This window comes from Poromitra crassiceps (assembly GCF_964638095.1).
Source record: "Poromitra crassiceps genome assembly, chromosome: 13".
In the NCBI taxonomy this organism is placed as follows: domain Eukaryota; kingdom Metazoa; phylum Chordata; class Actinopteri; order Beryciformes; family Melamphaidae; genus Poromitra; species Poromitra crassiceps.
In genome coordinates, this window is record NC_139644.1 from 48,827,844 (window position 1) to 48,840,617 (window position 12,774).

At 53.7% G+C, this 12,774-nt stretch overlaps 1 pseudogene across 1 annotated transcript; it reads right to left on the reverse strand.

Annotated features, from left to right (window-relative positions):
* Positions 1 to 7,027: 7,027 nt before the first annotated feature.
* On the reverse strand, positions 7,028 to 7,786 carry LOC310788617 (SPRY domain-containing SOCS box protein 1 pseudogene; annotated as a pseudogene). Its single transcript has one exon. The product of its transcript is annotated as an SPRY domain-containing SOCS box protein 1 pseudogene (transcript).
* Positions 7,787 to 12,774: the final 4,988 nt, after the last annotated feature.

Genomic DNA, 12,774 nt, shown 5'->3' on the forward strand with positions numbered 1-12,774 from the left:
GACTGGTCCATCCTGGACGGTGACATAATGACGATGCTGGGAGGGGCAGGGCAGGTGATCACGTGCTTCTCCTGCGGCGAAGCAGGGCACACAGCGCCTCTCTGCCCAAAGGCGGCCTTACAGCCTCCCGCCAGCCGCGACGGCGCACCCCGCTCGACCCGCACGGCGCAGGCCCCCAATGGGTCCATCTCGAGCCACCAGGTGGGTGTCCCATACTACCCGTTAACATGCAATAATTTTAACGACAGATCATGTACCAGCGGTAATTGTTCGTACCTACACGTGTGCTCCGACTGCAGGGACGCCCACCCCCGCTCCATCTGCCCCCGAAAGTTCCGCCCCCAGAGGCAGGGCCCCAACACCAAGAGGGACAAAACGGGCTTTCAACGGCCCTAAAATGCCACCCGTCCACGCCCATCGACGTCCCGGCCCTAGCCCAGGAACTCTCCCAGCATCCCAATCGCGTATTCGTCGATTACTTACTGACCGGCCTCTCTCAGGGTTTCAAGGTCGGCGTAACCACAACCCCTACAACCTCCCTCGTCTCTAGAAATTCGCAATCAGCCCTGAAGGAGCCCGAGATAGTCTCCCAACTGCTCAACAAGGAGGTTTCCAAAGGGTTCGTAATCGGCCCTTTTAAGTCCCCCCCCTTCCCGGTGTTCCGGACAAGCCCAATTGGCATCGCCACGCGCAAGTATTCCGGGAAGAAACGGTTGACTTTCGACCTTTCCTCGCCCCGCCACGGTCCCTTCCCTAGCATAAATAGCCTCATCCCCCCCGAGCCCTTCTCGCTATATTACGCCAATATAGACAACGCCATCCACCTCATCAAGCTCGCGGGGCGAGGCGCCTGGCTCTCCAAAGCAGACATCTCAGATGCCTTCAAGGTCATGCCCATCCACCCCTCGCAATGGGCGCTGTTCGGGGTTAAATGGGAGTCCAGGTTTTACTTCGCGGTTAGGCTCACATTCGGTTGCAGGAGCAGCCCTGCCATCTTCAACTCACTGTCAGAAGCGCTATGCTGGATACTGCTGAACAACGTGCGTGTCCCCGCCGTGCTCCACCTCCTAGACGACTTCCTGCTAGTCGACCCCCCGTCAGCGCCCTCGGTCTCCCTAAGCAAGCTGAAGGAACTATTTCGAAGGCTGGGCGTGCCTCTAGCAGAGGAGAAAACTTCCGGTCCCGCGGCAGCACTCGAGTTCCTGGGCATTAACCTCGACTCCGAACTCATGCAGGCCTCTCTCCCCTCTGAGAAGCTAACGCGGATCCGCGAGATAGCCCACTCTCACACGGCAGCGGCCTGGATCTCAAAACGAGAGCTCCTATCCCTTCTCGGCCATCTAAATTTTGCCATGCGCATAATTCCCCAGGGCCGCTCGTTCATTTCGAGGCTACTCGACCTGGCATCCTCAGTCCCCGAGCTCCATGACCCGGTTACTCTCGATGAAGGCTGCCGGTCCGACCTCAAGTTCTGGTCCCACCTATTAAACGACTGGAACGGGATTTCCTTTTTCTACGACGACGTCATCTCGTCAGCCGACGATCTAAAATTTTTCACGGACGCGGCCCCGTCCCGAGGTTTTGGGGGGTTCTTCCAAAGGCAATGGTTTGCCGGGGCATGGCCAAAGCAGTTCGCCGGCTTGGATCAGTCCTCCGCTCTGTTCGAGATTTTTCCCATAGTGGTCGCTTGCCACCTGTGGGGACGCTCCTGGGCGAGGAAACGCATAGCCGTCAAATGCGATAATGCGGCGGCAGTGGCCATAGTCAACAAAGGGCGCTCCTCCTCCCCCGACATCATGCCTTTCGTCCGGCGGCTGACTTGGCTCGCGGTCACCCATAATTTCATCATCGTTGCTCATCACCTCCCCGGGCACTCTAACATCCTTGCTGACCACCTTTCTCGTTTTAATTTTCAGGCATTCCGCAACCTCCATCCGGCAGCCGACGCGTCTCCAATGCCGCTTCCCCCGTTCTCGGCTCTCACCCTCTCATGAGTCCGGACCCACGCCCTAGGCCCCCAGCACCCCCTCACGATCCCCGCCTCACCCAGCTACTCCACGTCACTCAGTCCTACATCAGGGGGGGGCTGGCCAGCTCCACAGCCAGAGCCTACGACGGCGCCTGGCGGTCGTTCTCCTTTTTCTGTGCCTCGGTCAATCTCCCCGTTCTCCCAATCCTGATCCCCAATGTATGCGCCTTCATAACGTTCTGCGTATCCGTCCGCCATCTCCGTCCCCCCTACGTCCGTAGCTTGGTGGCGGGGATCCAATTCCACGCCAGGCGCTACGACCCCGAATTTCCCAGTCTATTTTCCGTCCCCGTTATAAAAGCTCTGCTAAAGGGCATCGCCAAAGCCTTCCCGACCGCCCCCGACTCTAGGCGTCCCATAACTCTCCCCGTGCTACGGCAGCTTCTAGGGCGCACGAGAGACGGCTGTTTCTCTCCCCTGCAAGATTCACTTCTAGAATGCGTGTTCTTGTTAGCCTTCTACGGGTTCCTCCGCGTCGGCGAGTTCACATGCCCGGCGTCATTCGACCCCTCCCGGGACGTGACCCGGTCCGACCTAAGCTTCCACCCCGATCATTATAGTCTCTTCCTTAAGCACACCAAGGCGGGTAGAGCCTGCTCCATTATCGTCGCTCGCAACGATTCCCCCTTCTGCCCCTTTGCCGCCATGGCCCGCTACCTAGAGATTCGACCCCAGACCGGCCCGTCCGCCCCCCTGTTCCTCATCTCACCCCTCCAGCTCATGACAAGAGCCTGGTTCACTCTCCACCTCAAGCGGATCCTCCAGATGTGCAACCTCCCAGCGGAGCACTATTCCGGCCACTCCTTCAGGATCGGCGCGGCCACATCAGCCGCCGCGCAAGGGGCGTCCTCCGCCTCCCTGCAACAGATGGGCCGCTGGTCCTCGTCAGCCTACGCGGCCTACATCCGACCAGAGCAGGCCGCCATATTGTCTGCCCAAAGATCTCTCCTCCCCTAGGCGTCACATGGTAAGCACATGGCATCCATCCCTACATTCCTCGCAATAGCCGCGACTTCACATTCATTGGTGGTGGACTCCCCGAATCAGTGTCGATCTAATTGATTAAGCGCTCCAGGTGTCGAGCAGCCTGCAAGTGCTCGGCGTTGAACAGCCCGCAACTAATCACTAATTCCGACCACGGTAGACTACTCGAAGTGTTCTAGGTGCCGAGCAGCCTGCAAGTGTTCTAGGTGCCGAGCAGCCTGTAGTCACACCACTAATTCAGACCCCAGCAGACTACTCAAAGTGTTCTAGGTGCCGAGCAGCCTGCAAGTGTTCCGGGTGCCGAGCAGCCCGTAGTCTCCCCACTAATCCAGACCCCTGGACTACTCAAAGTGTTCTAGGGTGCCGAGCAGCCTGCAAGTGTTCCAGGTGCCGAGCAGCCTGTAGTCAGGGGGGGGGCTCAATCCAAATCTCAAAACCGAGGGGGCTCAACCCAAATCTCAACACTGAGGCAGCTTCACTAATTCAGACCTCAATAGACGACTCGAAGTGTTCTAGGTGCCGAGCAGCCTGCAAGTGTTCCAGGTGCCGAGCAGCCTGTAGTCACATAACTAATCCGGCAAGACCTCAGCAGACGACTCGAAGTGTTCTGGGTGCCGAGCAGCCCGCAAGTGTTCCAGGTGCCGAGCAGCCTGCAGTCAGTCAGTTTGGGGGGGAGTTCAACGCCGAACTATGCCAACGCCGAATTATGCCGAACTATGCCAACGCCGAATTGTGCCGTAAGTCGCCGTGCTGCCGAGCCAACCGGCCGGCGACGTTTCTCTCTTTTGGGGGGTTCTCCGAGCAGATGCCCTCCCGCCTCAAGAAGAGAGGCATCCTGCCACGGAGTCACTACGCCAAAGAATCAGTTGCCATGCTGCCACGCCATCAGAATTAATGTCATACCGCTTCAGGCCATGAATCCTATCGCCATGCCATACTTTAATAAAGCTTGCTGATTAACCTTACCCTCTGGTCTCTCATGATTGAAATGATGGTCTCGACCTAGTTTCAAGATGAAGACCAGACACGCTGCCTCACGCCACATGTAATCTAGAAACACAGCGACCTCAGCATCACGTGTAATGCTAGCATGACAACAAGTGCAGTAATCCCAGAGTGACGCGCTAATGCCGTCAGTGCAGTAGTGACGCACTTGCCTAGGTGACGGCGTTAATGTCGTCAGTACCGAGGCTATGACGTGACAGTACTTATAGCCACGCCGAGCGCACCACAGCCCTTGTTCCCTGCCCTCTAGCCGCTGCACTAAGCTGATCCAATTCCTTCTCTGGAAGCCGCGTTTCACCCCACCCACCTCCCCAGTCCACCACCAATGTATTGACTCCCGAAGAATCCCCTACGGGGGGGGGTTCTCCGAGCAGATGCCCTCCCGCCTCAAGAAGAGAGGCATCCTGCGACGGAGTCACTACGCGGGCGTAGCTTCGGTACTGACGACATTAACGCCGTCACCTAGGCAAGTGCGTCACTACTGCACTGACGGCATCAGCGCGTCACTCTGGGATTACTGCACTTGTTGACACGCTAGCATTACATGTGATGCTGAGGTCGCTATGTTTCTAGATTACATGTGGCGTGGGGCAGCGTGTCTGGTCTTCGTCTTGAAACTAGGTCGAGACCATCATTTCAATCATGAGAGACCAGAGGGTAAGGTTAATCAGCAAGCTTTATTAAAGTATGGCATGGCGATAGGATTCATGGCCCGAAGCGGTATGGCATTAATCCTGATGGCGTGGCAGCATGGCAACTGATTCTTTGGCGTAGTGACTCCGTCGCAGGATGCCTCTCTTCTTGAGGCGGGAGGGCATCTGCTCGGAGAACCCCCCAAAAGAGAGAAACGTCGCCAGCCGGTTGGCTCGGCAGCACGGCGACTTACGGCATAATTCGGCGTTGGCGTAGTTCGGCATAATTCGGCGTTGGCATAGTTCGGCGTTGAACTCCCCCCCAAACTGACTGACTACAGGCTGCTCGGCACCTGGAACACTTGCGGGCTGCTCGGCACCCGGAACACTTCGAGTTGTCTGCTGAGGTCTTGCCGGATTAGTTATGTGACTACAGGCTGCTCGGCACCTGGAACACTTGCAGGCTGCTCGGCACCTAGAACACTTCGAGTCGTCTATTGAGGTCTGAATTAGTGAAGCTGCCTCGGTGTTGAGATTTGGGTTGAGCCCCCTCGGTTTTGAGATTTGGATTGAGCCCCCCCCCTGACTACAGGCTGCTCGGCACCTGGAACACTTGCAGGCTGCTCGGCACCCTAGAACACTTTGAGTAGTCCAGGGGTCTGGATTAGTGGGGAGACTACGGGCTGCTCGGCACCCGGAACACTTGCAGGCTGCTCGGCACCTAGAACACTTTGAGTAGTCTGCTGGGGTCTGAATTAGTGGTGTGACTACAGGCTGCTCGGCACCTAGAACACTTGCAGGCTGCTCGGCACCTAGAACACTTCGAGTAGTCTACCGTGGTTGGAATTAGTGATTTGTTGCGGGCTGTTCAACGCCGAGCACTTGCAGGCTGCTCGACACCTGGAACGCTTAATCTATTAGATCAACACTAATTAGTGGGGAGACTACGGGCTGCTCGGCACCCGGAACACTTGCAGGCTGCTCGGCACCTAGAACACTTTGAGTAGTCTGCTGGGGTCTGAATTAGTGGTGTGACTACAGGCTGCTCGGCACCTAGAACACTTGCAGGCTGCTCGGCACCTAGAACACTTCGAGTAGTCTACCGTGGTCGGAATTAGTGATTTGTTGCGGGCTGTTCAATGCCGAGCACTTGCAGGCTGCTCGACACCTGGAGCGCTTAATCAATTAGATCGACACTGATCTAATTGAGTGAGAGTAGGCCTATATGTGGAGCCGTATACCGATGATGGGCATCGCCCGCCGCACGGTTAAATGTCCGATCATATATATATGTGTGTTATATGTATATATACTGTATGTATATTCAGTGAGCAGCACGGCTTCTGTTAATTTGACTGGGTGGCTGGAGCATCGACTCGGAGAAAGGTATATTCGGTGAGCAGCACGGCTTCTGTTAATTTGACTGGGTGGCTGGAGCATCGACTCGGAGAAGGGATTTTTTTTTTTTTTTTTTTTTTTTGTTAAAACGGAATCTGGCTGTCATTAGACATTGATTAACTGAACGCTATTGCTAACTGATGCTTTGAACGTCCGTTTGCAGTGATTCTGGCTGGCTGTTGACTATTGTAAATTGTGCAATAAATGCAATGAATGCAATTTGAGCACGATGTGTGAATACATTTGATGTTAATTGTTTGGGCCTAATTATTTAACACGTTAGAGATGTGTGTAGTTCTCCATAGATTAGCCTCTTCGTTTTGCTCTCGAATGCGCCAGGTTATTTAATTTCACGTTATTGGATGAAGAGACATTTAGTGTAGCTCCGCCGTCTTTCTTTAGCTGTAGGCGAGGATATAACGACCAGTTCACGGAGATTGTCAAGAGATCGTTCGTTCACTATGATGAATGCATTGCTACTTGTGCCCAGCTCGTTTCCTTCGCGCCCGACGTGCGGACCGCAGGGAATGGTTAGATGATTGTTTTGAAGCACGCCGAAGTGATTTGAAATTAAGATTTGGTTGCTAAAATTATATGGCACTGTTATGTATTAAAGAGGTGATTACGTTACCGTTGCGCTCGACTGCTGTCCGGGACGTGCTCCGCGGGCGTTCCCTGCGCTCGGGGCTGGCGATGCTGCGAGCCGTCCCGGCTGGATAGCATTTAATCGTGGGGCCGAGTTCCCCGGCCACGTCGTGGAACTGCGTCGTGCCGAGAACGATGATGGAGCAGGACCTGCGCTTATGATGGCTTGATTAGCAGGGTCGGAACAGCGGACGCTTGGAGACTGGGTGGCTTGGCGGCCCGAACAGAACGGGGCCGCGGATGGATGAGACTTGGACATGAGAATTGCATGGCTGCGGCCGCTCCGGGCCCGGAGCGCGCTCTCCCCCCGACTGAGCTGTGGTCATCGACCCCGTCATTGGTAGAGCAGGTAGTTCTTGAGAGAGGGGGGCAGGGGCAGTCCGTGGATTTCGCTCAGGCGCTCCCTTCCTAGGGCCGCTCGCACTGAACGCTTGCACAGGTCCCTCAGAGGGAGGGGCTCCGCATCGAGTCCGTTTATGTACCGAATTCGTATTTCGCAGTGTCCCCACACGGCGCTCACTACTGGGTACACTTTCCTGCCCCTAAGTTCTCTGAACGCCACCCCTAGATCATGGCCATTTACTATGAAACGCAACGTTCCCTCATCCATGTCCAAGACGACTAAGAGCGAGTCTGGTATTATGAAGGTGTCGTCGGGTTCCAGGAAGGCGGGGTAGGTTCTGCCCGCGTGGTTCTTGCCGTCGTGGTAGAGTTTACACCGGCCCAGGTCCCAGCCCCAGGATTCGGTGTTGTTTCCCACTAGGGCCGTGTAGCCCACCGAATGCAGCGGCGCGTCGCCCGTGGCCACTCCGACCACGGCGTGGGACCCCCTCTGGTGCTTGGCCCAGCTGACCTCCCACGCGTGCAGTCCTCGCGTGTAGCCCGCCCGGCCGCGGATGGCGTCCGTGCTCTGCGCCACGGGGTGCCGGTGGAACACCAGCTTGTTGTCTTCCTTAACAAAGATGTTGGGCGAGCAGTCGTCGTTGTTCCAGGAGTGCTGCGCCTGGACGTCCGGGCCGGCGGGCGGCATGTCCAGCAGCAGGTCCAGCCGGGAGGGCTTGGTGTGGTTCGGGGCCTGGAGCTCCGCCTTCATTTTCGGCCCTAATGGCCTGCCGTATGCCCCGGCTGGAGCTGCTACGCTCCTCACGGGGATTTTCGACCCTAATGGCCTGCCATATGCCTTGGCCAGGGCCGCGGCGCTCCTCGCGGCGCTCCTCACGGGGAGCTCAGGCGAAGAGGCTAATCTATGGAGAACTACACACATCTCTAACGTGTTAAATAATTAGGCCCAAACAATTAACATCAAATGTATTCACACATCGTGCTCAAATTGCATTCATTGCATTTATTGCACAATTTACAATAGTCAACAGCCAGCCAGAATCACTGCAAACGGACGTTCAAAGCATCAGTTAGCAATAGCGTTCAGTTAATCAATGTCTAATGACAGCCAGATTCCGTTTTAACAAAAAAAAAAAAGAAAAAAAGAAAAAAAAAAAAAAAAAAAAAAAAAACTCCCTTCTCCGAGTCGATGCTCCAGCCACCCAGTCAAATTAACAGAAGCCGTGCTGCTCACCGAATATACCTTTCTCCGAGTCGATGCTCCAGCCACCCAGTCAAATTAACAGAAGCCGTGCTGCTCACTGAATATACATACAGTATATATACATATAACACACATATATATATGATCGGACATTTAACCGTGCGGCGGGCGATGCCCATCATCGGTATACGGCTCCACATATAGGCCTACTCTCACTCCACGGTAACAATGCTGCAAGTTAAAAATATCCATTCAGCGACTATTGGTGTCCAGGCTTCTCCAGGCATTGCCGGGCCGTCATCACCGTGCGTCACCGCATCCTTGCATCACTCACAATAATAATGCTCCTGGTATCATGCCGCTTGCGGAGGGGGCGTTAGTTCATGCATGCCTATAATTGCGATATCTGAACGTGCTATCCTGCTGGCCAAGATTTCCAGAGTTCAAGCAGTAGCAATGCCCCGGAGTAAGCCGGCGGAGCGCGGAACAAGTGTTCCCTTCCAGCGCCTCCCCGAAGCTATAGCGCAAGGGGGGCGCTAAAGTCATATACATAAACTTCATTCCAGACTCGGGTCCATATAAAATACGTACACAAACACAGACAGCACAATAAGAAAGAACTAAAATAAAATAAAACCACACAACTAATAGATCTAAAACACATACAAGCAGCTATTGCAGTGCTTCCAGAAGTGCATCATAAATTTTGCTCACTTCGTGCAGGCACCCGCTAGTGCCATAATAACTCCATTCTCCGACTGGCTAGTCGACGCATAAAACTGTAAACAAACCGTCCCAGAACAGCACGGAAAGCGAGCACATTACCGCTCACAAACACATGGCTAGCACCTTTGCCGCCATGGCCCGCTACCTAGGGATTCGACCCCAGACCGGCCCGTCCGCCCCCCTGTTCCTCATCTCACCCCTCCATCTCATGACAAGAGCCTGGTTCACTCTCCACCTCAAGCGGATCCTCCAGATGTGCAACCTCCCAGCGGAGCACTATTCCGGCCACTCCTTCAGGATCGGCGCGGCCACATCAGCCGCCGCGCAAGGGGCGTCCTCCGCCTCCCTGCAACAGATGGGCCGCTGGTCCTCGTCAGCCTACGCGGCCTACATCCGACCAGAGCAGGCCGCCATATTGTCTGCCCAAAGATCTCTCCTCCCCTAGGCGTCACACGGTAAGCACATGGCATCCATCCCTACATTCCTCGCAATAGCCGTGACTTCACATTCATTGGTGGTGGACTCCCCGAATCAGTGTCGATCTAATTGATTAAGCGCTCCAGGTGTCGAGCAGCCTGCAAGTGCTCGGCATTGAACAGCCCGCAACAAATCACTAATTCCGACCACGGTAGACTACTCGAAGTGTTCTAGGTGCCGAGCAGCCTGCAAGTGTTCTAGGTGCCGAGCAGCCTGTAGTCACACCACTAATTCAGACCCCAGCAGACTACTCAAAGTGTTCTAGGTGCCGAGCAGCCTGCAAGTGTTCCGGGTGCCGAGCAGCCCGTAGTCTCCCCACTAATTAGTGTTGATCTAATAGATTAAGCGTTCCAGGTGTCGAGCAGCCTGCAAGTGCTCGGCGTTGAACAGCCCGCAACAAATCACTAATTCCAACCACGGTAGACTACTCGAAGTGTTCTAGGTGCCGAGCAGCCTGCAAGTGTTCTAGGTGCCGAGCAGCCTGTAGTCACACCACTAATTCAGACCCCAGCAGACTACTCAAAGTGTTCTAGGTGCCGAGCAGCCTGCAAGTGTTCCGGGTGCCGAGCAGCCCGTAGTCTCCCCACTAATCCAGACCCCTGGACTACTCAAAGTGTTCTAGGGTGCCGAGCAGCCTGCAAGTGTTCCAGGTGCCGAGCAGCCTGTAGTCAGGGGGGGGGCTCAATCCAAATCTCAAAACCGAGGGGGCTCAACCCAAATCTCAACACCGAGGCAGCTTCACTAATTCAGACCTCAATAGACGACTCGAAGTGTTCTAGGTGCCGAGCAGCCTGCAAGTGTTCCAGGTGCCGAGCAGCCTGTAGTCACATAACTAATCCGGCAAGACCTCAGCAGACGACTCGAAGTGTTCCGGGTGCCGAGCAGCCCGCAAGTGTTCCAGGTGCCGAGCAGCCTGTAGTCAGTCAGTTTGGGGGGGAGTTCAACGCCGAACTATGCCAACGCCGAATTATGCCGAACTACGCCAACGCCGAATTATGCCGTAAGTCGCCGTGCTGCCGAGCCAACCGGCTGGCGACGTTTCTCTCTTTTGGGGGGTTCTCCGAGCAGATGCCCTCCCGCCTCAAGAAGAGAGGCATCCTGCGACGGAGTCACTACGCCAAAGAATCAGTTGCCATGCTGCCACGCCATCAGGATTAATGCCATACCGCTTCGGGCCATGAATCCTATCGCCATGCCATACTTTAATAAAGCTTGCTGATTAACCTTACCCTCTGGTCTATCATGATTGAAATGATGGTCTCGACCTAGTTTCAAGACGAAGACCAGACACGCTGCCCCACGCCACATGTAATCTAGAAACATAGCGACCTCAGCATCACATGTAATGCTAGCGTGTCAACAAGTGCAGTAATCCCAGAGTGACGCGCTGATGCCGTCAGTGCAGTAGTGACGCACTTGCCTAGGTGACGGCGTTAATGTCGTCAGTACCGAAGCTATGACGTGACAGTATTTATAGCCACGCCGAGCGCACCACAGCCCTTGTTCCCTGCCCTCTAGCCGCTGCATTAAGCTGATCCAATTCCTCCTCTGGAAGCCGCGTTTCACCCCACCCACCTCCCCAGTCCACCACCAATGTATTGACTCCCGAAGAATCCCCTACGGGGGGGGGTTCTCCGAGCAGATGCCCTCCCGCCTCAAGAAGAGAGGCATCCTGCGACGGAGTCACTACGCCAAAGAATCAGTTGCCATGCTGCCACGCCATCAGGATTAATGCCATACCGCTTCGGGCCATGAATCCTATCGCCATGCCATACTTTAATAAAGCTTGCTGATTAACCTTACCCTCTGGTCTCTCATGATTGAAATGGTTTTCCACCCCAAATCACCTTGAATGGCAGCATTCGGTGTGTATTTACCGACACCCAAATACAAACGACATGCCCTATTGAAGACAGCATTAATACAAGAGTGACTTTTGTAACCCCAGACAGCAGCTGCATAGGTCAGGATGGGCAGAACCAGAGATTTAAACAGTTTAGTGAAACATTTAAAGGGGAAACCACCTAATACTTTACTTTTGGCTATAATTGCACCTAGTGCTCTGTTAGCATGCAAGGCTAGATGCTTAGCAGTTACACTATAGTCTAGGAACTCTGTTAAGTAAAGACCCAGATATTTGTACTCTCTGACGACCTCTAGTGGGGAAAGCCCGCAGGAGAAGCTAAAACTGGACAAGGGCTTTGTTGGATTTTTGAAATGCACTACTTTGGTTTTATCAGCATTTATATTTAATTTCCACTCCTGGCACCAACTATGGACCAGTGTCAGCATCTCCTGTAGCTCCTCTTCTGTCTCAGAGATCAGGGCAATATCGTCCGCGTATAAGAGTATAGAGATCTTTTCATTTTCTATAGGAACACCTTTTCCCAGGGCCTTGATGGCTATGCTTAAGTCATTTATATATATGGAAAACAGAACAGGCGACAAAATGCAGCCCTGTTTTACGCCGATGTCGACTGGGAACCAATCTGTAAGACTACCATTTACACGGAGACAGCATTTCACATTTTCGTACAGAGCAGTAAGACAGTTAAGGATGTTAAGGACATATGTATGTATGTATGTATGTCTATTGTTTTAATTGACTGTATTGCCTTCTTCTACCTTATTTGAATGTGTTAGGCCTTGGCCACACTGATCCGTGGTGTCTGTCCGTGTGCATTTCTCTGTTCACTTCCATTAATTTTCAATGACAGCTGTCCGACTGTCCGTGGAGTACTCAGAAGCGTACATATCCAGAAAGTTTGCATACGTTTTGATGGACAGAAAGTTGAAGAGGGATTAACTTTTTCTGGATGGACGTATCGGATGGTCGGATAGTCACTGTTCGTTTAGCCAATCAGAGTCGAGGTCTCGAGAGGAGGCGTTCCGAGATTTCTTTCAACTTTTCAAAGAAGATGGAGGCAGTGAAGGAGGCTATAAGTAATGCTGTGTACACCATCCCGCTGTTGTACAACGTGATAGTCAGTGTCACCGTCTGATTTCACCATCTAATCTGGTCATTCGGTGGCATTTTATTGCCACATAAGTAATGTAGCGCACAGAGCTAACAGCTAGCTGACGCCAGCTTTCTTCTTCTCTCGGTTTATAGGCGGGTCGCTGACACCTTCAAGGTGCTTACCGCCATGATATTGTGGGTGCTTTATATACAGGCAGTAAGCCCTATTGTAAACATAAGCGCCTCATAATAATACTAATACTAATAATACTACTACTAATAATAAGACATTTAACGTCAGACCTGGGTGGAAGGAGCATGTAGCTGAGACCCATGCAGAAGCTCGGGAAGCCTTTAAATCATGGGTCATACA